Source organism: Tenrec ecaudatus, chromosome 7, assembly GCF_050624435.1.
Source record: "Tenrec ecaudatus isolate mTenEca1 chromosome 7, mTenEca1.hap1, whole genome shotgun sequence".
Lineage (NCBI taxonomy): Eukaryota > Metazoa > Chordata > Mammalia > Afrosoricida > Tenrecidae > Tenrec > Tenrec ecaudatus.
Window position 1 is genome coordinate 64817557 of NC_134536.1, and position 25126 is coordinate 64842682.

General features: G+C 51.7%; 1 protein-coding gene across 2 annotated transcripts in view; it reads right to left on the reverse strand.

Moving 5' to 3' along the window:
• Positions 1-14663: 14663 nt before the first annotated feature.
• The window catches only part of SOBP (sine oculis binding protein homolog), a 204583-nt gene continuing 194120 nt past the window's right edge, over positions 14664-25126 (reverse strand). Inside the window, exon 6 of one of the 2 annotated variants that reach the window (XM_075554702.1) lies at positions 14664-16338. The gene's annotated coding sequence lies outside the window, so the exon portion shown is untranslated. The remainder of the gene's footprint in view (positions 16339-25126) is intronic. The other variant, XM_075554700.1, reaches the window with a different exon arrangement.

Below are 25126 nucleotides of genomic sequence, written 5' to 3' on the forward strand. Positions count from 1 at the left end.
TATGTTAAGGAGGCTGAGAGGCTGGGGGAGGGGGCGGGGGGGGCAGGGAGACTTTCACATTCATGGGTTGGAGATGATACCAATCACATTCTCCTTAGTACACGTTATACCCCATCATAACCCCCATCATAACCAATGTTAAGGTGCTACTTGCAAGCACATGGTTGCTTACTGTACCCTTGAAGGTCCACTGCTTGAAGGCTGTCTGCCATTAAAAGCAGTCAGACTAGCTAACCCTAAGCCAGCACACTCCCGTCTGGTAAGAATCATAGAATGTTCCCCTGGAGAAGAGCTCAGGGACACTTAAGGTCAAGCCAGCTCAGAGAGCACCAAGGTTGGGCAGCCGTCTTAGCTCTAGGACCCACCCACCTGGTTACATGTGCACTTTCTTGTCACGGGTATGCCTCTAGTACCTCCCCTTCCTATTGCAGGCATACTCTTAGCTTGTGCCACTTGCGTGTATGCTGAACCCCTTCCTGTTACGTATGTGCTTTCTGGGATCATGTAAGTCTGTGGGAGCCTACATTACTGCCTCATGCTGGTTCCAGTTACCATGGAAGAAGCATATTTGCTGTGTGATCATGAGGTATCAGAAGTTCAAAAACAAGCAATCACACTGGCATGAAGGAGGTTAGACAGAGTAGAGACCCACCACCCGCCTGTAAGATAATTGGGCAGTCCTCACAGAAGGGCCACATGGAAGGAATGGTAAATCTAGGGTGAGGTAGAGCGTGGTTCTCAACTCTCCTAATGCCTCGACCCTTTCATACAGTTCCTCATGTTGTGGTGACCCCCAACCATAAAATTATTTCCGCTGCTACTTCGTTACTGTAATTTTGCTACTGTTATGAATTGGGGGACCCCTGTCAAAGGGTTGTTCGACCCCCAAAGAGGTCAAGACCCACAGGTTGAGAACTGCTGGCACTGATGAAATACAGAACTGTCCCCTAGTTCTTTAACATTTCCTTCCTTTCTATTATGGTCTTTATTTTACCACATTAACTTGTTAGACCTGCATATGTTCATTTGCATAATTAAGAGTGTTCAGTGCATGCAAGCCAAGATAGATAACCCTTCAGAAACAGTAACGGGAGCAATGATTCCCTGAGTGTGTGGGAAGGGGGGAAAAGGGGGAGCTGATAGCAAGGATGATTGCATAACCCCACTTGAGGGGAATGATGAACAGAATTGCAGGTGAATGGATACATTGGATGGTATAAGATATGGCAAAATAATAATAATATTCATATATATCATAATTAGGGTTCCTGTGGGGAAAGGTGGGGGAGGGAGGGTTAAAGGGGAGCTGATATCAAACAGTTCAAGAAGAAAGAAAACTTTCTGAAACTGATGGCGATAGTAATTGTAAAATTATGCTTGATCCAACTGAATTATTATAATGGATTATTATAATACCTATAAGTGCTCCCAATAAAATGATTTTAAAAAAGATTTAGAATCTTAGAAATGCTATATAGTGCTGCTATGAGTTGAAATGAACTCTATGGTAGTGATTTGAGTGTCAATATATATCTATGCTTACCCTACATTAGTTTTTAACATGTACCATAATGACAGATGCCAATGGGCTTTTAATATATCTTCCAAAGGTTCATATATGTGTGTGTGTGCATATATACATATGCATGTGTATATGAGTGTATTTATAGACACACGTACACATGTATATGTATACATAGTATTTATGTGTGTGTACATACAATGCTTGGGCTTGTTTTCTTGTTTTTGTCTTTGTAACATCCTAAGCCTTTTAACATCCTGTAACAACTTCCTTCTGGAAATTGTTTCCAGTTGACAAGGGGCCCAGGAAACCATGGTTAAAGCCTAAGAGCTGATGCTCAGAGTGTCAGGAGTCAGGCAAGCTGTCTGCCCCTTCCATTCTAGGGACGGGACTCCTCAGAAGGCCTGTTTCCATCTGGATGATCTGCCCGTGGGTCCATGTTCACAGAGGCCATCAGCCAAGGGCCGCCCAGGAAGACACAGCACTCCAGGCAATTACAACCGAGAGAATTCAATGAAGGGCACTGGCTACCCACCCAGGTGATGACGGAGGAGCTGAGAAGCCAGGCAGGGACCTCAAGGCAACCCCCAGGCTGTAGGGACAAAGGGATGAGGCCATTATGGGAAGTGTAACTACAAGGAACTTCTTGAGGGGGTAGGACGTGTGCAGAGAGCATGTTCCTGCAGGGGAATCGACCAGCCGGAGACAGAGAGGGACCCAAATAAACACCCCACACACATCTTCATCTCCTTGTGGTTGAACTAACTCAGCCAGGGCCGGATGGATTCCCTGCTGGGATGAAGACTGTGTCTGGAGGCAGCCGGGCCCAGAACCAGCCTGCGTCCTGCCATTCGGTTCTGGGGATGATCCCAAGAGTCAGCATTATCATCTCAATCCCACAAATGGAGAAACCAAGTTTGGGGGCCCGAAGGAGCCACAGAGGCAGCAGCACGCAGCAGCAATTGTCATGGCTGAGACAGAAACGTGTGCCCTCCATCTGCACAGCCCACCCTCTGTCCAGAGTTCTTATCTGGCTCTGATGCGGAGGGGAGCAGGGGTTTCTATTTCGACAGCACGGCACTTCCAAGCCAACTCAATGACGGCAGCCCTTCACCTCCTGTTCAGTCCTCTGCCAGCAGCCATGGTCAGGCCACCACATGGTGCTCTGGCACGAGGGGTGGCCATGACGGGCCAGGACTGCCGGCCAGAGTGTTGGACTCATGGAAAGACATTGCCCGAGGACCCTAAGCCTCCAGCAAAGGGCTCTGTGTGCTCTTCAGCAAGACAGAGTCGTGGGCCAACCCGGGCTGTGCCAGCTCATTATCTAGCCCCGTCTGCTCCCTGGAAGCCCCAGCCCTGCTGGACCACCAGCGTTCTGTGCTCCTGATGTCAGAGGGCCTGGCTCTACCTCTCCGTGGGGAGGACATTTGGTTGGTCCTTTAAGCTCCCATTGGCTCCTGAAGCACAAACATCTGCTGGGGTTCGGATGGGCCTGAGGCAGGGTTCTGAGGGAAAGGGGAACAAGGAGATTGGATGGGCAAGCTGTTCTGGGAAAGTCCATGGAGAGGCTTCCTTGGACCAGGGTTGGGATCCGCCCCCAAGAGCAGCGTGAAGAAGAATGTTCAGGGTGTTTTGTTGGAAAGCCTGAAGGAGAAGCGGGAGGCCTCTCCTCCATCACAGTGTTTCCGCCAACTGTTTCTTTTCTCACCAGTTGGCTATTATTTTCCAACGCATGTTGATAATTACTTTATCAATCAAGAAAGATAAACAAAAGCCTAAAAATACATGGGAACGAATGCGTTCCCAGAGCCAACGGATCTTTAGTCCTATGGTTTTTTTGAGGTTTGTTTTGTGTTTAACAGACACGCTTGGGAAGCCTTGGAGGACTCAAGTTGATGGTTCAGTGCATAACCCAACCTATGCCCTCTTGGCTCTCAGAGAGAAGGCCGACGCACTCACAGAGCTAAGGAGATGCCAGCGAAGCAACTAAGCCCATGAAAAAGACGTCCCTGCCCATCTCTATCCTTGTGAACAGGACCGCCGCCGTTCTGCAGCCCCAGGTTGCTACATCTAGGGTTGAGAGAGCACCTTTGACAAACAAATGGACGATTGGTGTGATGCAAAAGTGCCAGCTCCTCAGGGTCTTGTGTTCAAGCTCCAGAAGCCAAAATGTTGTCCGGTTGGACCCTGTGAGTGACTGGACACAAACCCAGCCCATCACCTCTGCGTGTGTGTCTCCGCGAGTGGGTGAACCCAGCAGGCACTGTGAGATCCCTGGAGGAGAAGCCAAGGTGCCGTGCATTTGCAAAGAGCCATCGGCCTCAACTTCTGTCTTAGTTCTAAAGCCCAGGACAAATCATCCTGTACTACTGGCCAGGCTTTTGTGAGATGCCCCAGCCCTGGTCTGCAAGGCCCAGGGTAACATCTGGCCCTGCCTGTCAGGCGGGAAGCCTGCCTTTTCTTTTGTACCAAGAACCCCAAACTCACGGCCATCGAGTCGATTCTGACATAGTGACCCTCTATGACAGAGCAGAACTGTCCCTGTGGGTTTCCAAGACTGTAAACCTTTGCGGGAGTAGACAGCCTCCTCTTTCTCCCTCCCAAAGACCAGTGGATTCGAACTGCTGACCTTGGATGGGACCGGTGGTTTCGAATTGTGGATCTTGCCATAAGCAGTGCGACACATTGCCTACTACACCACCAGGGCTCCTAAGAACAGCACAGGACTAGCATGTACGTTCCGGGACGATTTCTGACCAGCCATAGCAGAGACGACAGGGCTATCAGACCCGAAGGAAGCCATCCAATTTATAGCTGCTCACACAAAAGCCATCAGGAGAATCATGAAATGATTCCCCATATGGTGCCTGGAGCTTCCAAAAACTATATGAGAAAGGGGCTTGGAAGGAATTCTTTCCTTTACGGAGACAAGGAGGGGGGCAGCCAAGCATGTATGGTGGCCTGGAAAAGACATGTTTCCCAACACCACCCCCATTCCATCCCCAGGGTGGCCAGGAGGAGCGGCCAGTGACAGCCCAGGCACGTAGGGTCACCGGCACCGGCACTGACTGGCTGGCTGGTCCTTCCCGTTACCCAAGCTTATGTTTTCTAGCATAAATGAACTCTACAGTTACACTGTGTGGAAGCTTCAGGACATGCTTTGCCAAATGGAAAAACATTTGGAGGCTGGGAAAATATCTTGCCCATAAATTACTGCAGGCACTGAGAATCTAAAAGAGGCTTGGAGTCACAAGCCAAGGGAAAGCCGGGAAGGTGCCAAAGTCAAAATGGAGAAAGAGACGGCAAAGCGATGTAATGATTTCTCTCAATGACCCGCCCTCCAAGCCTTGCCCTGCACCTGGGAAGTGCATGCTCCTGGGCAGGAGGTAATGGTCTTTAAATGGCTCCAACTTTATTTACATCCTTTCTGAGTGGGGCTCTCCGTTGATTCTGGTAAGTGCTGGCCAAGGGTGAGAAACACAAAAAGCTCATTGTCTTTGGCTGTGCCAAAGGCCAGTTATAGACTTGTTAATTTCCTGATTTAGGACTCTGAGGAGATGGAATTGGAAGAGGGTGCTTTTGCTCTCTCTTTCTCTCTGGTGGAGGTGGCATGGTGGTGGTGGAGGTGGTGGTGGTGGTGGTGGTGGTGGTGGTGGTGGTGGTGGTGGTGGCAGCATGGTGGTGGTGGTGGTGGTGGAGGAGGAGGAGGAGGAGGAAACTATTTAAACAGGGCAGATCAGGAAGTTGGTGATAAAGAAAAGCCAGGCTCTCTCTGACATCCAATCTCTCTCTTGGCTTAAGTAAACTTGCTCCTTCAAGGCTGCCATCAACGGAGCCCGGCTTACATTTCACCACTAAATCTGAGTCAACAATCTCCAATCTGGACACTGGGTTCGGAATCCAGGCTCAGGTTGCACTTGGAAGCTGACAGCAGGGACGAGAGTGGAGAAAAATACAGCCTTTGTTTCTGGTTTGATCGTCCCCACCGAGCGGAGCTGAGGTCATATGTCGTTTTCTGTCATCAACAAGATAAAAGTTTGCACCTCTCTAGCCCTGAAATGGCTCTCCTGCCATTTATAGGCGGGCCTGGCGGCTCCCTGCCCCGGCAGTGGAGGGCCAAGTCTGTGCAGAGCTGAGATTTGGAAGCCTTTTAATCTTTCTGACATGCGATACCTCTGGGTTGCTATGCAGATATACAATTTCAGAAAAGTTACACCCGGAAAGCAAAAACCCAGGGCTGGATTTGCATTTCACAAAGAACAGGGATGAAATGTGTAGCAGTTAGGCTAAAAAGCTAAAAAAAAAAAAAAAAGTGAATTAGAGGTTCATGAAAACAAACTCGTTTTGAAAGGATCGATAAGTATTCAACTATCTCATTGCATCCTCGACTTTGTCCTGAGCCCAGGTTCCACTACTGAAGGAGGAGGAGCTACCGTGGGCCGTATGGGGGATCGGGGAAGGGATGCCTGGGGGTCCAAGGGTGCCAAGGCATGCTGGGACTCCTGTTTTACAAAACTCTTTTCTCCTACCTGTAATTGTTTATAGTTTATAGTAAAACTCTCCATTTTATGTACTTTATAATAAAATTCACCCAAAACTCACTGCCACCGAGTCAATTCTGACCCACAGCGACCCAATGGGGGCAACTAGAACAGCCCCTGTGGGCTTCGGAGAGGGTCACTCTTTATGGGAGTCAAAAGCCTCATTTTTTTTCTCCCTGCGTAAGCCCAGAAAGAAGCAAACATAGCCAAGTTGTATAAAGGTTCAAGCTAGGCTGGTTCAGGCTTCCAACTTCTTTTCTTTAACCAAGGTCAAAGTCATGGCATGCCTAGCACATGCCCTTTCCCACCTGCAAGCCCTTCCCCCAAATTTATATGTTTTCAATATTCCCAACACGAGAAATTATTTTATTTGGAGAATTGAGCTGGAATGCAATGCGTGTGTTGGTATGGGAAGCGGGGACTGGGAGAGGGTACAAGGTCTCCCCGGTCTCCCCAGAGACCCAGCGCCTTTGAGATGAGACCCTTGCATGCTGCTCTTCCAGGACCCTTCTGCTGGCCCATCACCTGCTGCTCAGAGCACCAGGGGTCCCCAACAGTCTGGCTAACGGGAGGCCCAGCAGAGGGCATGGGCATGGGGGTGTTTTGAAGGACAGAGAAGGCTTGGAGGGCAGTAGAGGAACTCAAGTGATACTGCTCCAAACCTCAGCCTCTGAGCAATAAAGGAGCCCTGGTGGCACAGTGGATTATAAACTGGGTTGCTAACTGCAAGCTCAGCAGTTCGAACCCACCAGCCGCGTGCTGCAAGGAGAAAGCTGAGGGGTCTACTGCCACCAAGAGTGACAGTAGCAGTTCTACCCCGGCCTAGAGGGTTGCTATGAGTCAGAATCAACTTGGTGACTGTGAGTTTTCTATGAGCAGTCGAGAGCTTTGCTGTGCAGCCTCTTTGTTGGCTTATGAGGCTGCCATCCTTTGGAAGGAAGGCTTGGCTGGTCTTTTAGGGCAGACACTTACTTACCAGAGGCTTGTTCCGGGGAGATGTGGACAACTGACTTTTCCGTTTCTACCCTCCTGTGAGTCTTGCAGGGTGCAGCTCCACCTGCTCTCAAGGACGAGTCCATGTGGGAAGGTGCCTGGCATGAAGCTGGCCACACAGGCAGCACTCGATCCACACGTCTTCCTCATACGTGGAGGTCTTCATCGTTCGCAAGAGGAGAGCCAAACGGTGGGCCTGCCGATTAAGAGTGTCAAACTGCCTGCGTGGAGTCCAGGGCTCTGACGTGCTGAGCCTCTGTGGGCTTACGTTCCTCATGTGCAGCATGGCCATAGTCACAGGACCCACCTCCCGGGCGGAGGGACGCGAGTGAAATCGACAGAGCTGTGAGGCATGGCACCGCCGACAGTTTCTGGGATGGCGTCTCAGGCAGTCAGCTGGTCTGGCGTGCGTGTGTGCGTGCGTACATGTGTGTGTTATGAATGAAGAATAGTGAAGAGACATTGTCCACTCCCAGAGGTCTGCAGGCAAACGGGTGAGGGGCCCCAGCAGGCGTGGGTCCCATTGACTGACTCTGCTTCAGACCAAGTCATGACCCAATAAACCCAAACCCAAACTCACTGCCATCGACTCAATTCTGACTCAGAGCAACCCAACAGGACAGGGCAAAACCGCCCTGTGAGTTCCTGAGACTAACTTTCACGGGAGTTAAAAAGCCCCAGCTGGTGGTTTCGAACTGCTGACCTTATGACTAGCAGCCCAACACCAAACCACTAGCCACTTCTCATGACCTGAGTGGATGCCGGTGTGTCTGCAGCTGGGGCGCCATCAAAGGAGCGCTGTACTTGGGGGTGGGGAAGAACCCAGTTGCTGTTAAGTTGGCCCTGACTCACGGTGACCTCATGAGCGACAGAGGAAGACTGGCCTCCATGGGGTCTTCACTGGCTGCAAACTGGTTCCCTCCGTGGTACCTCTGGAGAACAGCAACTCCCAGCTTCAGCTAGCAGCCAAGAGTGGTAACTATTTGCATGACCTGCCCTGGTTACGCATTGAGCTGCGAACTGAAAGGTCAGCAGTTCAAATCCTCCAGTGGCTCCATGGGAGAAAGAGGAGACTTTCTACTCCCAGAAAGTTATAGTCAAAAAAAAAAGTGACAGTCTCAGAAGCCCACAGGGGCAGTTCTACCCTGTCCTACCACGTCGCTGTGAGTCAGAATTGACCTTGGTTGGCTTTGGGTCTGTGTTGCCAGGATCTCTGGTGTCATGCGATTTACATATTGGGCTGTTAACCACAAGATTAGCAGTTAGAAACCACCAACTACTCCTTGGAAGACATTCGAGGCTGTCTACTCCCATAGTAAAGATCTACAGTCTCAGAAACCCACAGGGACAAATCCATTCTGGATCATTATGAACCAGAACCGACACAGGGCGGTCAGCTTGGTTCTGGCGCATATGGTGCCAAGAAGGGGTGGGAGCAGGCCGCGGGTTCACATTTGTCCCCGTACTTACTGGGCGGTCTGAGCAGGTCACTTAAACTTCCATGTTCTTCCAAGGCCTGGGGGCTGGCAGCGCCTGTGGTGGGTGCATTGGGGAGGCCTGAGAGTGTCTCTCCATTGTGCCGGCTGCACCTGCCCATTCAAACAGCCCTTCAGCTGCTGACAGGCCTGCCCTCCCATCCCCAAGGGCCCCAGCCCAATTCAGCGCCCCATGTTCTGGGCAAAGCCATTCAGCCCGTGTGGCTCCCACAGCTCTCCATCCTTCAGCCATCTAAACAAGAGTCATGGGAGAATGCCCACAGCTGTTTGCAGTCTGAGAAATCAGAATGGGGCAGAAACAAGAGGCCCCGCTCCTGTCTCCCAGCCCCCCGGAAATCTAAGGCAGGTGCCGATGTGTTTCTCTCCTCTCATTCTCTCTCGCTGGACTGCTGCAAAGGCCCCCAGCCCAGCCCCCTCCAACTGCACCCTCAGATCCTCTAACGGGAGTTGTAGCAGCCAGTTGCCTGTTTCTCTCGAAACACGACCCAAAGGCCATGGCACCCTAGTCTCCTGGCTCAGGCACCTAGTAACTGGCCGGAATCACCCTCGGCTCGATCCCTGGAAAGCACTGAGACTGGGCTCTGCCACGCACTGTTTGTGACACCCAAGACTGACCAGCCCTTTGCGCCTCTGTTTCTTTGTCTGTGAAACGGGGACGGTGGCAATGCGACTGGCTTGTACCGGGGGTGGCGTGGTGGGGGTGAGTGGGCAGGGGCTGCTATGGCATCAGAGGAGCGAGTGCGTGTGAAGTCCATAGAAAGGTGCCTTGCCCGGAGCATGCACCTGATGCAGGTGAGCCGCTTGCCTCCTCACAGCCTAAGTCCCCTTGTACTAGAAGACCTGCTGGTGGTGACTCACGGCGCACTCCATCTGCAACCAAGAGGCCAGAACAAGCAACGCTTTCTCGGCAGCCCAGGCTAGCTTTCCAACTACAGATGTGTCCAAGGGTCAAGCAAGTCTAGCACAACGGAAGTTCTTCTGGGTCACCGTGTGCGGGTCCAAGATCTAGACACACCCACGGTGGTGGCAGGTTGAGTACTGAGCACCCTGAGGTACGGAGCTGTGTCCATCTGCCCAGTAGGACCCACCCTCCTTGCTCAAGGGTAGACTTCGAGGCAGAATGGAAATGGAGTGGGGAGGGGGGCTGGAGGGGGCACATGTCCCCATTGCAAGTCCAAATGGATACTGGAGGAGGCCACACATCCTGACTGAGGCGGCCAGACAAGAGTGGGGAAGGCATTCCTGCTGACCAGTCGCAGCTACCCATGTCTATCAGTCACGGGGCGATTTAGAGGTTGCCCCTGGGTACCCTTGACCCTGAGCAGCATCCCCGCGGGGGAGGGGATGCCATGTCAGCACTACACACACATCGCTTCTTATCTATTGCTGCTCAGCCAGGACCACCAGAACAAAGACCTACACTCATCACCTGGGCGATGCTGCCAGCACTGACTGAGCCCTGATCCCTAGTAGAGAAGGTGCCCAACTGATCAATGGACAAATTGGCTCTAAATAAGCACCTGAAACAGGATGGAACTCTTCCTGCCTTGGCTGCCTCAGGGCTCTAGCTTTCTGCCCCTATCCTCTTCGTTCTCGAGGTTAGAGGGATCAAACTGCCCCACATCCAGATACATTTCTGATCCCAGGCAGTGAGTAGCTCTTCGAGGAGGCAAGGCAAGGAGGGCCACAGTGGCTCAGGTTCCTCTTAAACCAGAGCCATGGGAACTTCAAGGAGAAACACTGCATTGCACTGGGGAGGCAGGGCAGGGGGCGCTCCTGTGTGACTACATGGAGGTGCAACAGGTAGGCCGTGATCTGAATGGGATGGCTTATGAAGTTTACTCTCAAAGAACAACAAAGATGAGTTTGCTTTCCCCTGTGTGCTAGGAGGCCTGCTTGCGCAGTAGTTGTTCATTTGGCTGCGATCTGCAAGGTCAGCAGTTTGAAACCACCTGCTGGTCCACGGCAGAAAGATGATGTTTTTCTACCCCTGTAAAGAGCCGTGGTCTTAGAAACGCACAGGGGCATCAACTGGATGGCAGTGAACTTGGTTCAGGTTTTCCCATGTGCCGGACCTTAGAGGTCAGCGGCAAATAAGACACAGAGCCCAACCTCCAGGATGAGGAAGAGTTTAGGGGTGCCTCCAAGGCTGAGGAGGTAGAAGGTGGCCTCCGAAGTCTCCACAGAGAATTGTACCCCCACCCCCCATGAGCAGTTGGTCTCCGTTTTGATGGATTGCAGAAATTGCCCAGAAAAAAGGACGGGCCTGCACTGGGCACTGGAGAGTATGAGATGGGGCCATCAGGACACCTCCTAATTCAGGACAGGCTGTCTGCAGGTAAAGGGCGCCGGGGTGGCACAGCCAGGTAAGCCTTGGGCTGCTCATCATAAGGTCAGCGGCTCAAACCCACCAACTGCTCCTGGGGAGAAAGATATGGCTTCTGCTCCCTTAAAGCAACCCCCTGAGCTGGGATCAACTTGATGGCAGTGGGTTCGGTTTGGTCTGGTAGAGGGGCTGGGACAGGGAGTGGGAGTGGGCAGGGCTGGCAAAGCCGGCAGGATCAGAGCCTAGAGGGCCTTGCCTGTCACACTGTGCCCTTGGCTTTGTCTTTGCAGGCCACAGAGAATCACTGAAGAACAGTAAGCAGGGCACCACTTGGCCCCGGGTTGAGCTCCTCCTGTTGACGACAGCAAGGATCGAGGAAGCTAAGAATGTGTCCCTTGGGGTGGAGTATGGCCCAAGAGGCTGAGGCAGTTGTCCTGTGTCTTGAGTGTCTTAGCACCGGGCCTTCACTCTGTGCCCTGCAGGCAGCCTAAGTTGGGCCCCACAGCCTGGTCACAGCGTAATCTGCCCTTCTAGTATTAAGGGGGCCCCTTTAAGGAAGAAGGCAGCTTTTGAAAACCGTGGGACTAGATAAAACCCAGAACATGTGCAGGGAGATCCTTTGTGAAACCAAGAAGTGATCCATCTTCCCCATGGTCCCACTGGTCCCCCAAAGTATAAACCATTGGGGACGAGCTAGAAGATTTATTTATTCTCTGGCAGGTTCCCCTCAGCACCAGGCACACACGGGGCCTGTATTCAAGTGGGATCTCCGTAACTGATGAGCACACGTCCTCAGCACTTCCCCACATCCAACAAGGTCCAGTGAGCAGCCGCCCTTCACACCCCACCTTCTGGCTGAGTTGCCAATGAGGGCCACAGTCGAATAAAACTCAATGACTGCCACAGATGTGCGAAGTCAAAGGGATTCTTCATCAAGATATGGAAAGCTTTCATGAGATCGGTTTTCTTGGTTTGAACTTTTGAAGTCATAATCCTATGGGACAATTCGGTCGGTGAACATCATGTAGTTTTTAATGTTAATGTGCTGTGCTTTGGTGAGTAGGGTGTGGGCTCCTAAAAGTTTGAGTGGCCCCTTAGAGGCAACCGGGGGTCTCTCTTTATCTGGAGCAAACGAGCAGAAAGGAAACCTGTAACGCAGAGAAGAAACCTAATCAGGATGGATCCGCTTCGTGAGCCCTGGCCTCTTCTACTCTGAGAGAAGAACGACACTGCCCACCTCCTATTCCCACACCTGCTGGTCAGGGCACAACAGATGATCCTGAGAAAAAGAGAATAACGTGGGGGCGGAACTTCAAATCCACACAGAGCCCGACTTACTGGACCCACGGAGACTGGCATTCCTTAGATTGTTGCCTGGAGATTGTTTTTAATATGTGACTCCAAACTATCCCCTAGTATTACCTTTGACATAAATAGCAATTCACTCAAAAAGTAAACATGGTCACTCTTGAGTCCTGTGCTCGGTTAAACAATTATCTAGCGGAGCCTCCATGGGTCACAGTTACTGTGAAGCTTGGATGAGAAGGCTGGGGACCACGAGGCGCAGTTAATGAGCATGAAATACGAAGAAGGCTGATGCAAGGTCATCAATATCAGGAACAGTACGCGTCGACATTGTCGGGTAGGAACCTGTTTCGCTGTGTATACTTTACTAAAAACACAATGTCAAAACAAATAAGGATAATGACAACAATAAAAATCATACTGATGAGTTTTCTCCAGATTAAATATAGGGACTGGGTTCTGGTACCAAATCTCCTAAATTTCAACCCCACTGGGCAAGTCATCCGCTGTGTGACCTGGGCCCTGTATCAAACTTGCTGGACTTGGGGTTCTTCGTACATCAGTCAGGGAAAAGAATAGGGCCTTCTTCATTGGGTTACTGTGAAGATGAAACGAGGCAAGCGCCCACATGCTCAACGTGTGCTGGTTGCAGAGGACCCCTGGTGGTGTAGTGGTTACAAGTTGGGCTACTAAGCACAAGGTCAGCAGTTCAAAACCAGCAGCCAACTCCATGGGAGAGAGATGGGGCTTTCTATTCCCGCAAAGAGTTACCCTATTGGAAACTTACCAGGGCATTTCCACCTGCCCTAAAAGGTCACTATGAGTCAGCACTGACTCGAAGGCAGTGAGTTTGGTTTGGGTTTGGAAGCTAAAATATTCAGTTGTCAGAGGTCAGAGGCCACCCAGAGGTGCCCGGGAAGAAAGACCCGTGATTTACTTCTGAGAAACAGGCCACTGGAAACTCTGGAGCACAATTCTACTCTGACATACCTGGGCTCGCATGAGTCAGGGGGAATGGCAGCTCCTTCGTGGTCCTGCTGCTCTCCTCACCCTGTTCTACTAGGCCAAGAGAATTTTGCACTGGGCAGCTACTCCACTGAGCAGGAGGAGGAGGAGGAGTGTTGAAGTCCAAGGAGATGACAGAATCTTTTCGTGTCGGAACAGAGGTACTCTTGGTTTCCAGAAGGGTCCTAATGTTTACTGGACAACCTTGGCTACAGACACAAAGCAAAAGTCATATCCTAGTTGACTGTCTCTACGGCTCCGCTGGACAAAGAAATCACGTCTCCAGGATCCACAGGATGGTCACTGCTGCTGAGTCCTAAGTTTTTAATGAACATTTGGGTTTCTCCCAAAAAGGCAACCCAACTCAAGGATTCCTGGTGGTGCAGTGGTTAAAACACTTGGCTGCTAATCTAAAAGTCGGCAGTTCAAACCTCCTGGTCTTTCTATAAGAAAGATGTGACTGTTTGTGGACATGAAGATTTACAGGCCTGAAAATCCTACAGGGCAGTTCTGCTCTCCTACAGGGTTCTTATGAGCCGGAGTCAATGAAACAGCAGTGGGTGCTTTGCTTTGTGTTGTTAATTTCATTTAACCACATGGACTGTGGGACTCTGGGCAAGTCAATTCCATTCTGTAGGCATGCTTTCTCAGGCATGACATGGATGGATGGAGTAAACCAGGTACTACTGTACTTTTACCCTCAAGCCGCTTTCTGACGTTTATTCTAGGGACCAACGGACAGCCAGACCCATCACTGTGGCCGCTCTTACACAGCAAAAGTGGACCCCTATATCAGCCCGTGGGGTGAGACGGGGTGTGGGTGTGAGTGGAGGAGGTTGGCAGACATTGGGCGGTGCCTCTTGAGCCTTAGACCTGAACCCTTAGAGCTGAAAAAGGCCAGGGCTTGGGAAGGGGCAATCTCCAGACCTAGGGCTCCCACAGGCAGTGGGCGTGGTTGGGACGCAGACCCACTGGGCCTCCTTCGCAGGAAGCAAGAGTGCAGAACGGGTTAGCAAACTCGCCCCCAGATCTCCGCCATCTCTTGACCCACTTGCGAGCTTTCCGGTGAAACCTTCTTCCTTAACCCATTCCAAGCCAGCCTGGAGCACCTTCTGCCTTCTGCGGCCAGGAAAATGCCAACCGATCACCACAATCATGAGAACAGCCAAGTAAAGTCGGCACATGTGAGTGCATTTTTTTAATGTCGAGATTTATTTTTGTTTGATGAATCTGACACCCGTTAGGGAGAGAGGCAGCCGGTGGCGACTTCAGCAGCACCCAGAGGGCCCGCTGCTTCCTGCCGGGGTGGGTTTGGTTGTTGGGGTTTGTGATTTACTGTTGGCCTTGCTTGTCTTTTGTCAGCTTTTTGAAATCTCTTCTTCCCCCCCACCCCCCACCCTACCCCACCCCGGGCTTGCGAGCTTGCCCTCCCTCCCACAGCCCTCCCCCTGCCCCTACCCCACCCCGTTTCATTTTAAAAAGCGAGCTCGCTCGCCAGGCGTGACCCCCCAGCCCTCACAGCTCGAATAAATAAGGAGCACCTGTAACACAGTAGCTTGACTCTGAAGTCTGTACAAAGGAGAAGGTAGAAATACAGTATGTTCACCGTGTCCTCCGGCCCAGCGGGGCCTCGGGGCTGCCGGGACCCGCCCCCGCCCCAGCCTCGCCCACCCGGGACCCGCCACGCCGCCCGCTGCTGACTCAGTGGCCGTGTAGGGCAGGGGCACCTGGACCCCTCCAGAGGGAACAATTGCTTTATTTTGAGTTAGTAAACAGATACACTGAATCACAAGGTGATTTGATTTTTTTTTTAGTTTTCTTCGTTTTTTGACTTTTTTTCTTCTTTTTTCTTATGTATTTATTTATTTTTTTTAACTTTTCCTTTTTTTTTTTTCTGTACTCATCAGAATGGGATACTCCACGACTGTCTCACCAACTCAGCGTCAGGACACATGCTCTAGGGGCCGCCGCCAGGCCGGTACAAGTGCACGCAAGTAAATCTACCCTGTTATCCTCCTGCGCCGATGGAGGATCGAATTGCACATTTCTCTTCACCATGACAGGAGAAAGCAAACAGTGAAACAGAATCACGGGCGATCTTTCTCACTCTCCCTCTTGTTTCCACTGGGTTGTCCATACCATTCTAATTAGCATGAAAGGGCGCTGCGTATGGCGAGATTGTCTCCCTGGCTTCCTGGATCACTGAAAACCATCGGGGCTGAAATTTCATCCCAGCCTTTCCTGACGCCCAGCAAATATTCCCCCTCGGATTCGTTTACACCTTGAGGGCATTTTGGTCTTCAGTTCAACACTCTTGCTCTGTTCCCAAATGGGGCGCTATTTAGGGGGGAATTTAAAGAGAAAGCTGAGAAGGATAAACATGTACCGAGTTCTCTTGGCGTTCAGCCTCTGGAAAACCACAGTATAAACTATTCATGCTGCTTCTTACATCTGTCAGATCGAAAATTAAGAGCCATCAAAGTGTAACACTGAAAATACGGCATTAGAAAGGGGAAAGGTGGCCTTTGTAAAAATAACAAGAAAAGTATACTAGCCAATAAAATATTCTAACTCTTCATTTAAAAGTGCATCCTGGGCAGGGCAGAGATGAGTCCGAAGGGCTGGGGGCTCCCGAGGCGATCCCTCTCCGCGGTCCAAAAACGTGGACAGTCCAGGCCCAAAGCCGTACAATGCAAATCACAATTCTTCGTGTAGCAGCAAAACCACAGCAGTTTTTAAAAAGGTTTTTAAAAAAGACTTTCTTTTCCCGTTCAAATCCATACCGTCTTCCAGCCTCAGCGTCTGGGCCTTGCACCGTGGATCTGGAGAATACCGACATTGGTCCTTGTGACTTGTGGGCGTTTTGCTTGTGGAAAACCAGGGGCAAAAAAAAAAAAATCCCTCAGTTCCTCTGGGGAGAAGCAGAGACGGTGGCCGCAGGAAGGCTGCGTCCGCTCGGTGGGTCCAAGACCTGCTGGCCTTTCTGGGCTTGAGGCCACGGAGGGAGGGCTGCTTCCCGAGATGCCGAACGACAGGAAGCGGCTGTTTGCTCCAGTGGTCGCCGGAGGGGGTGGAGAGTGGAGCTGACCAGCTGGTGTCCCCGGGTGCGGCGCCCTCTCTCCAGACAAGGGGCCCTGTGAGTGAGCATTCCTGGGAAAAGAGAAGGGTCCGTCAGAATCTCTTTGGACCACACCACCCTCCACCGGGAAGAAGCGGGCGTGAGTCAAAGGGCAGCTCACATGGAGCTCAGCCAGCACCGCGTGATGCCAGCGCAGGGCTCAGCCCGGCTCCAGGCGCCCTGCCAGCTTTGCGGGAGCCCCGTGAAACAGCACGTGGTTTGGAACCCCATAGTGAGCCCGGTTCACCCCGCCAGCGCCCAAAGACCTCAGCATCCTCCGCAGCCCAGTCGCTCGCACCCCGACATTCCTGCATGCTCCACCCCAAGGAGGCCTTTTGAGTTGCATGAGGTCACCCCTAAGTTAGGCCAGGTCACGGAGGAGGGTGGGGGTAGTGGCTTGTCCTGGAGCTCCAGAAGTCACGGCCACTGTCCTGGTGCCTGCTGCAATAAAAGCAAGGCCGCGAGAGCATCACCTTTCGAGGGAAAAACTATCCCCCGGGCACTACACCTCACTTCAGATTCTCCCACGGAGCCCATGTGAAACTTCTTACTGGAGCTGGTAGAAGCGGTTCCCCTCTGTGTGGGCCAAGGCCGCGAGTCATTCCCTGTACACCCAAATTGAAGGACGGGGAGACCATCAGCCAGCCAGACCTTGGAAGGCAGGGCCCAGGGTCTGACCAAGCGTTTTCACAGGACAGGCCATTTCTGGGGAAGGCTCACTCCATCTGTCACCAAGGGCATGAGGCCCGGACCCCTGACGCCTCGCAGGTCATGGATGCCAGTTCCTACCAGTCCTTCCATTGAAAATAACAGGGTGGGCTTTAAAAAGTCTGTGGGAAAAGTCTATTATCTTTATAATCCCATTTTCCCACGGACTATCTGGAGGCCGCCCGACCTATCCTTCCCAGGAAACCGTCACTCCCAGGCCAGACTGCTGGTTTTGCTCATGTCACTATACCCAGCCTCCCCTTCAGCATCTGACCAGCTGTGAGCGCTGAGCAAACACCTGGGGACGGATGCACGCTGGCAGCAGTCTAAAGCAGCGCACTGGCCGGTAAATGGGGATGTGAACGGGTCACGGGCCCCCTGATGTGAGGAGGGGGCAACAGAAGACTCATAAACTTCTGTACAACTATCGGGGCTCCTCTGGGGACAAGGACCACCTCCTTTCAGGGAGGTGCTGCTGGAAGACGAGGCCCCAGAGATCATAGACTACCTTGTCCTCGATTTATTGGCGATGAAATGGAGGCCGCAAAGAGACCAGGAGACTTGCTCAGGGTGGACGGAACCTGGATTTAACCCACGTGTGAGAGGGTCAACGTGCCCCTTGGGAAGGCTAAGTAGAAGCTTTTGCTTGGACCCCTGCTACCCCAGCCTGGTGTTAATGGTAATAATAGCCATCAGCCAAAAAGCCAAGGTTTGGCAATGTGAATGTTCACGACAGGAAATGCCCGAGTTCACCCAATCACATGAAATCACCAGCCCCCCCCACCCCCCACGTGTGCATTTCATATGTATATTACATAACCAAAATGAATATGCAAACAACCACAACTATGCAGCAGGGCACCACGGAGGCCTTCTCCTCTGGCGTGGTCAGGTTTGGAAAGGCAGGTGTCTATCTCGGAGTCAAGGACTCACCTCTGATTTCTTTCTCGTCCTTTCTCGCTCTTGTCCTTTTCTTTGCTTTTTATTTAGCCGTCCTAACAACCAAAAACTACCAACCACCATCAATAAATGGGAAGATCTGGGAGGGAGCCGTGGAAATGACAAGGAGGTCCAGAAACACAGAGGCCAGTCCTTCCGGGGACAATCCGCAGGCACTCATGGAGCACAGCCAGAATCTCTTGCAGAGGTGGGAAAACATCCTCACCAGTGGGCCTGGGACCAAGAGCAGCTGAGCCTTGCCATCAAGGGGCCTCTGCTGCCTTACTTTAAAGAGGAGGGGAGACCGTGTTTTAACATTTCTTCCTAGCAACTCGGGACCACCACCAGTTTGAATTACTGATTGCAAGTTTCTTTTCTTTCATGAAAGCACTATCCAAAAAAAAAAAAAAAAGAAGAAGGGCTCTCTCTCTCTCTGTGATAAATTTTTAGATTCAAATCACCTTTGGACCCAAACCAAACATGGACAGCATCGGCCTCCTTGGAGAAAATTTCAAGGCTTTCATACGAGATTGGGAAAAACGGGATTCTAATGAGAGCCATTCTGGAACCTTAACTACAGCGTTTGCCATTCCAAACACTATAATAATCATTATTATTCTCTGGTATCTATTATTGTCTGGTAAATAATATGTGTTTTCCCCCCAAATTCTAAAGGGTGCAGCTGCAGCACATGCTATTTTTTGCGGGTCCCCCTCCCGCTGCTCCGAAGGCCTCTTCACACAGAGCTTATTTTAAGAGAGTGGGCTGCCTCCCGACCTCTCCCCACCCGCTGGCCGGGTCGGGACACCAACAAAGGCCGGAGGGTGGTAGTACAAGACCCTGGCTAAAGCCCTCTTCCTCAGTTGTTCTTCTGGCTGGCGGAGGCCCCTCTTCTACAGTTTGAGTTTGAGAAAGGATGATGGCTGGAGGTTCCAGAGTGTGTGTGTGGGGGGGTGGGTGGGTGGGGGGGGGACGACTTCGTATTGGGCCTTTGCCCACTAGAGGGATCCTATGGGAAACCAGTGTCCTTCGTCTGTTTCCTGACCTGGCAGCGGAAAGCACTACCAATGAGGGGAAAGGGTGGCTTGGGGTTCAGTCAGTTCGTCCCCTCGCTCGTCCACGTGGCCCTCCCTTTGCTCCTTGACCTCCCCAGGTCTGGACAGTCTCTCTGGCACTGAGGGAGCAGAGGAGGTTTTCTATTATACCCTTCCTGCCTCTCACAGTCTGTCATGGGCGGAGGGAAGGCAAGCAGGCATCAATGGTAGTTTTGGGGGTGCACTTCTGTTGAGTTGACCCCTGGCTCATGGTGACCCGAGACCAGATGGTTGTGATCCATAGGGTGTTCAGTCGCTTATTTTCAAAAGAGGATCACCAGGTCTTTCTTCCTGGTCTACCTTCAACTGGAAATGGTTCTGCATCACAATAACTGCACAAGTCTCCCCTGGCAGGGGGGAGGCTGTGCAAGAAGCAGCCCAATTCTGAGACCCAGAAAGCCCAGACTTCCAAAAAAGTGCCTCCTTTCTCACTATTAATATCTCTCTCTCTCTCTCTCTCTCTCTCTCTCTCTCTCTCTCTCTCTCACACACACACACACACACACACACACACACACACACACACACACCACTGGCAGAAATGTCTGGGGTGTTCCTTAATGCATGCTGTGAGCAGTGGTTAACTCCTGCTCCCATCCAAGTGTTCCTCTGAGTTTGGGGGCTTGCATGCTGGCAGAACAATGCTGGGCCCCCTTACCTGGACCGCCACACAAACAGTGACGCATGAAGAAGTCTGTCCCCTGTACTGTGCTCGCAGAGAGCCCCAGACCTCACAAGGCCTGGTCTCCAGTGGCCAGACACTTTCAGCCTTTGGGCTGGGCTGCCTCATGGAGTGAGAGAAAAATGAAATGAGCTCTGCACGGCACAAAGCTGCAGGCCGCGGCCTTCGAGAGGACCTCTGTCCACCTGGCGGGTCGGTCTCCCTAGCATCAGGGAGAAAGCGACTACCGCACTCGTCCTGCTTCAGCACAGGAGGGTTTGCAGAGAACTATAGCGAATCAAAATGTGCCCAAGTGCCAGTAAATGTTTCCAATGCTGCTGCTGTCAACATGTGGCCATTCTCCCCTTCGACTCTTTGATCACTAAAGCCGGCAGCTTCCGCTGCTGTGTTTTCAAGGACATGAAACTGCCAGGTGGCTGCGGTTGTTAGGCGCCAGAGGCCATTCTGACTCATGCAGACCTGGTTTTGCCAAGTAGAACTGCCCGAGGGGGGTTTCTCGGCTGTAATTTTTACAGAGCAGACAGCCAGGTCTTTCTCCCGCAAATTCCAGGCCACCTCCCCTGCAGGCACAGTGTGTCCAGAGGAAAAACGCCTGTCTCATTCCATCTCCCAACATTTCCTCACCAGCCTATCCCTGCTGTGAGACTCCACCTGGGCTGGGAAAGCCGCCTCCCTCAGTCTCCCGAATTCCCAAACTCCTTCCTCAAATCCCTCTGGAGTTACCATAATCCAAAACTTGTCCGCCTGTCCGGCTGATGCATTTAGAAAGCAAGCTCCCATGGCTGCCCTACTTATTTTTGGGAGCCTAGACCCCCCAGCACTGACTTGGAGCTTCCTGAGAAGTGCTGTGGCCAAGCCAGTTGCATTTGTCCAATTACCCAGGACCTATCGGCAAAGCCGCTCACCGGGCACGTCTGCCCATCACTTATCACAGTTAAATACAGCCATTACGCACTGGCTGTGGCAAGGTTGTTTATCTGGGACAATAACGAGTCCCTGAGGACTGGCCTCCTCTCAGGTAGCTGAAGCTATTCTAGGCCACTCGCAGGGGTAGAGCCGTGCGGTCAATGAACAGAGCCGCCTGCACCGGCTGATAAAAGTCCGAGGGTGGTGCCAGCTCCGGGTCTCTGCACTAAGCCCATCCCAAGAAAGGGCCATCGCTGGCAGGCTGCCCTCCTTCCTCAACCACAGCTTCAGGAAGAGGTTTGGCATGGCTTTTGCCAGGATGCAAAACAGTTTTCATTTCTTTAAAAAAAAAAAAAGTCTAAGGAGTCCCGGTGGTGTATCAGTTCAGCACCTGGCCTCTACCTGAGAGTGTGGGGTTCAGATACACCCAGGGGCTTCAAAGGAGGAAGACCCAGTGGCGGCCATCTGCTCCCATGAAGACTACAGCCTAGAGAGGCCCGCGGAGCAGGGCCACTCTGTCATTTAGGATGGCTATCGGGAGTCCTGGGGGCACTGTGGGTGAGGCTCTAGACTGCTGACTGCAAGGTCAACCATTCAAATCCTTCACTCGCTCCTTGAGAAAAGAAGAGTCTATTTCCAAGAAGAAGTATCACCCGGGACCTTTATGTGGGAGTCTCAGGGGGTGGGATGGACTGGATGCCAGAGAATGGTTTGTGAAGCCAAAATTCACTGGTGCTCCTTAGCAACGACACAACACATTAGCTGATGAAGAAATCACAAAACTTCTTCGCCTTTCTGGGAAATGACCCGCGCTGTGGGGGTCAAGGATCAGCTTCGGTGCTGAGCTCAGCGCTCCTGTCAGGTTCTCCATCAGCACAGTGCTACTCACCCTGTGGCTGAGATGAGCTAAGGCGGGCTGTTTGTCTCTTGCTCTCTAAATATTGTGACTTGCCACCAGGCAGGTTCCAGCTCATGGAGATGTTCGGTGTAATAGAATGAAACACAACCACCTTGCTTTTTTCTCTTTGTTGTTAGTTTTCTCTGCTCGCTGTAGATGAGGCTCTCTACTCCCAGAAAGTTACAGTCTCAGAACCTTGCCGGGGTTGTTTTCCCTATGCCGTGGGCCACTTGGTGTTGGAATGGGCTGGATGTGAGTTGGGTTTGGGTATGGGTTTGGATCTCTTCTTTGGAGCCCTGGTGGGGCTATCAGGTAAGCATTGAACTGCTAACTGCAAGGCTGACAGTTCAGCGCACCCTCCCCTTCCCACACCCCATTTTCTCCTCAAAAGAAAAATGAAGCTACCTGCTCCCACAAAGGTTGGAAACTCTGTTGAGGGGTGCCTGGAAGTCAGAATCGACTCAATGGCAGTGAGACTTGTATTTTGGATCACTTGTTTGATTCTTTAAACAATTAAAACCAGAATCACACGAGACCCCCTGCTGGGATAGCATCATCTTTATTTCTGTTTGACAAATGGAAACCTCGCCTTTCTTTGCTGATCTGAGTCTGATGGGGAGAGAGGCCTGCTGATTTTTACGTGTGGCTGCTTGGATTTGTTTCTGACCTCTGAAATTTAGGAGGGGTGGGATGGGGCTGGGGCCTGTAATCCTAAACCCTAAGACCTCTTCCTGTACACTCACGCTGGTCTGGAGCTTCACCCTGGACAACGGTCCTCTTTCGTCACTTCCATCCTCCCTTGAACCCCAGGCACTTAAACAAACCACATGGTCCGGTCTGTCCCTTCTCGTGGGTGGGTGCATGCCTCACAGTCCCTACAAGGGTACTGGAGCTGGGTGGCTACCTCTATTGACTAGTGAAAACAATCAAACCAGGAGGAGCTACATAATGCACCTCGTGTTCTGCAGGCTGTGCTAAAGAAGAGCCGAGGCCCCATTCTCTTGCCTTTCTGGCCAAACGACTTCCTATCCTGCCTTTGGTAAACTGCAGTGTCTTCAAAGCAGAAAGAAGGCCCAGATTTTACTGAGCATCTACTGTGTGCCAAATACGCTAGTCAGCATTTCTTCATACACGTCTTCCCCTCGAAGCACATGGTTATGCCATGGGTCTTGGTCATTATCGGTTGTTCTGGAGTGGATTCTGATTCCCAGTGAGCCCGTGTGGGCAGAGAGCTTCTCCACGGGCTGCTCAAAGGCGTGACTTTTGGCCAGGCCTCTGGGAGGGTCTGAACCACCAACCTTTAGTTAATAACAGAACATCTAACAGGATGCAACACCCAGGTCCCCACAACAAGGCTACCCAAGTGTTTCTTTCTGGTCCCTACTTTACCATTGAGGACATTTTCCCAGGAAGATGACCTGATCTTTCTTGCTCAAGGTCACAGGCTGGAAAGGGGCAAAACTGCATTGAAGACCCGCTCCATAGGGCTCCAGCGTCCGTGCAACACCCTTAGTGCATTCTACCTCCTAGTCCGTGTGTCACCTCTCCCTTCCTTTACCCTGGTGGTTGGAGGAGGGGGGCGGGGTGCAGGGCTGGGGGCCACAAGGTAGAGTGAGACGGGACCTGAAGACCCGTGGGATCCAATCCCCTTGTATTGCAAACAATATCTTTGAGAAGTTTAATGATCTGACCAGCGGGGGAAAATTCCATATTCATTCAAGTCCCACCCACTGTCTATACCAGCGGAGACAAGTCCGTGTGACTCAGCAGGCCTTGGGCCTGCAGCTCTGCTCCCAGTACCCATGCTGTGGTTACAGGGGCAGGTGTCATGTGTCCCCATGAAAGTAGCAGATGCTAAGTCCTGGATTAATTAAGGGACTCGTCCAAGATGTCGTGGCCACGCTCATATTCCTCTTCTTCTGACTTCTATCACACTGCCTCTCAGACTACTGCCTTCCCAGAATTCTGCGGTGGAGAGACAGAGTGAGAGAACTGGGTTCATGCTTTCTCCATGTTATCTGGGCACAGACACGCCACTGAAAGAGAACCCAGAGGAAAAGGGAGCTTTGTGTGGCAAGTGGCAATGGCAAGTCAATTGTAAGATTTTAGGTGAGGTCATGAAAAGAGGTCTGACCACACTGCGATTGATTCTTTACAACCAGCCTATTAGCCAAGAAGGGAGAGGGAGAGAGAGAGAGAGAGAAATGCTTTCTATCAGTACAAACTTCACTGCAAAACTAAACAAAACAAAAAACCAAGAGCAAATGTGCTGATCTCTCCTCCAAACAGTAAAGGAGATGGGCACTGTGGTTAATAATTGCTTTCCGTAACCCTTCAAGCCCTCGGCCCTAATGTTCCGGTATAGCCCATTTTCTCTCTAAATCAGCTGCCTGCTGTGAGAGTGACTCCCGGGTGGGGGTGGGGTGGCAGGCAGACACCTGACTCTGGCCTTGGCTCAGGGCGTGAAACTCAAGCAGCTCTGATGGGATCCGGTGTCCCGCTGAGGGGAAGGCAGATGAGGACTCAGGTTCTAATCCGAGCTGTGCCCTTCGGAGACCTCAGTGCTTTGCATCCAGTCTCTTTCTTGCTGAGAGGAGGCAGAGATCTCCAGGGCCTCTCAGCATGGGACAGCTTCGAGACAGGTAGTCCTGCCTATCTAAGACCACGAGTGCTGGTCCTAAGTCTTGTCTTTAAGTCAAGATTTCATGTAAGTCCTGTACCATTAGGTACAATTCCTAGCTCACGTCAGTCTTAGTGGTCTGCTCTGGCATATAGTACACCTTCCCATGCAGAGCGACCCTGCAGGACAGGCGAGAACTGCCCTGGTGAGAGTGAAACCCATCAGTCTTCATCAACTTGATAACAGTGACTTTTGAGTGTCCTATGCCTCGCAGCTCTGGCGGTGTCGTGGTGATGCTTGAGCTACTAACCCCGAGGTCAGCGGTTTGAAGTCACCAGCTGCTCTGAGGAAAAAAGATGAGGCTTTTTGCTCCTGTAAAGAACTACAGTCTTGGAAACCCACATGGGCCAATGTATGTACCTCACAATTTTTTATGGGATAGGCCTTGCAGGAGGGGGTGGGCAGGCATCCCTAATTACAGGCTGTACCAAGTGGGACATTTGTGACCTAGGGACTTCATCTTCCATCACACACTCAAAGTTCTGGGATGCAGAGGCCATGAGAAGTTTTAGAACGAGCAGTTGAGTGGTGCACCGGCTTAAGCACCCAGCTACCATCCAACAGGTTAGTTTTAGGGGAAGTAGGAAAGAAAAAAAAAAGGCCAGGTGATCCATTTCGGGAAGCTCAGCCACCAAGGTGCTACAGGGCACAGGTTTCCATGGATCCGAATGGGCTTGATGGCCACGGGCTTGTGTGTTTTCCTTCTGAGGTGCCTAGCACCCGCTGGGGCTTTTAACTGGTGCCACTTCTACTGGAGTCTTATGACCACACCATTTGGCAGCTGTCGTGGTCTTCCTTCTTTTTAATAGAAGGTGGGTAAGGAAGAGAGTGGGTTTGCATGGAGGCGTGGTCAGTCAGATCCCAGCACCGCTGGGCACTGGTCAGAGGGCTCCTAGTCGGATACTCAACCTCT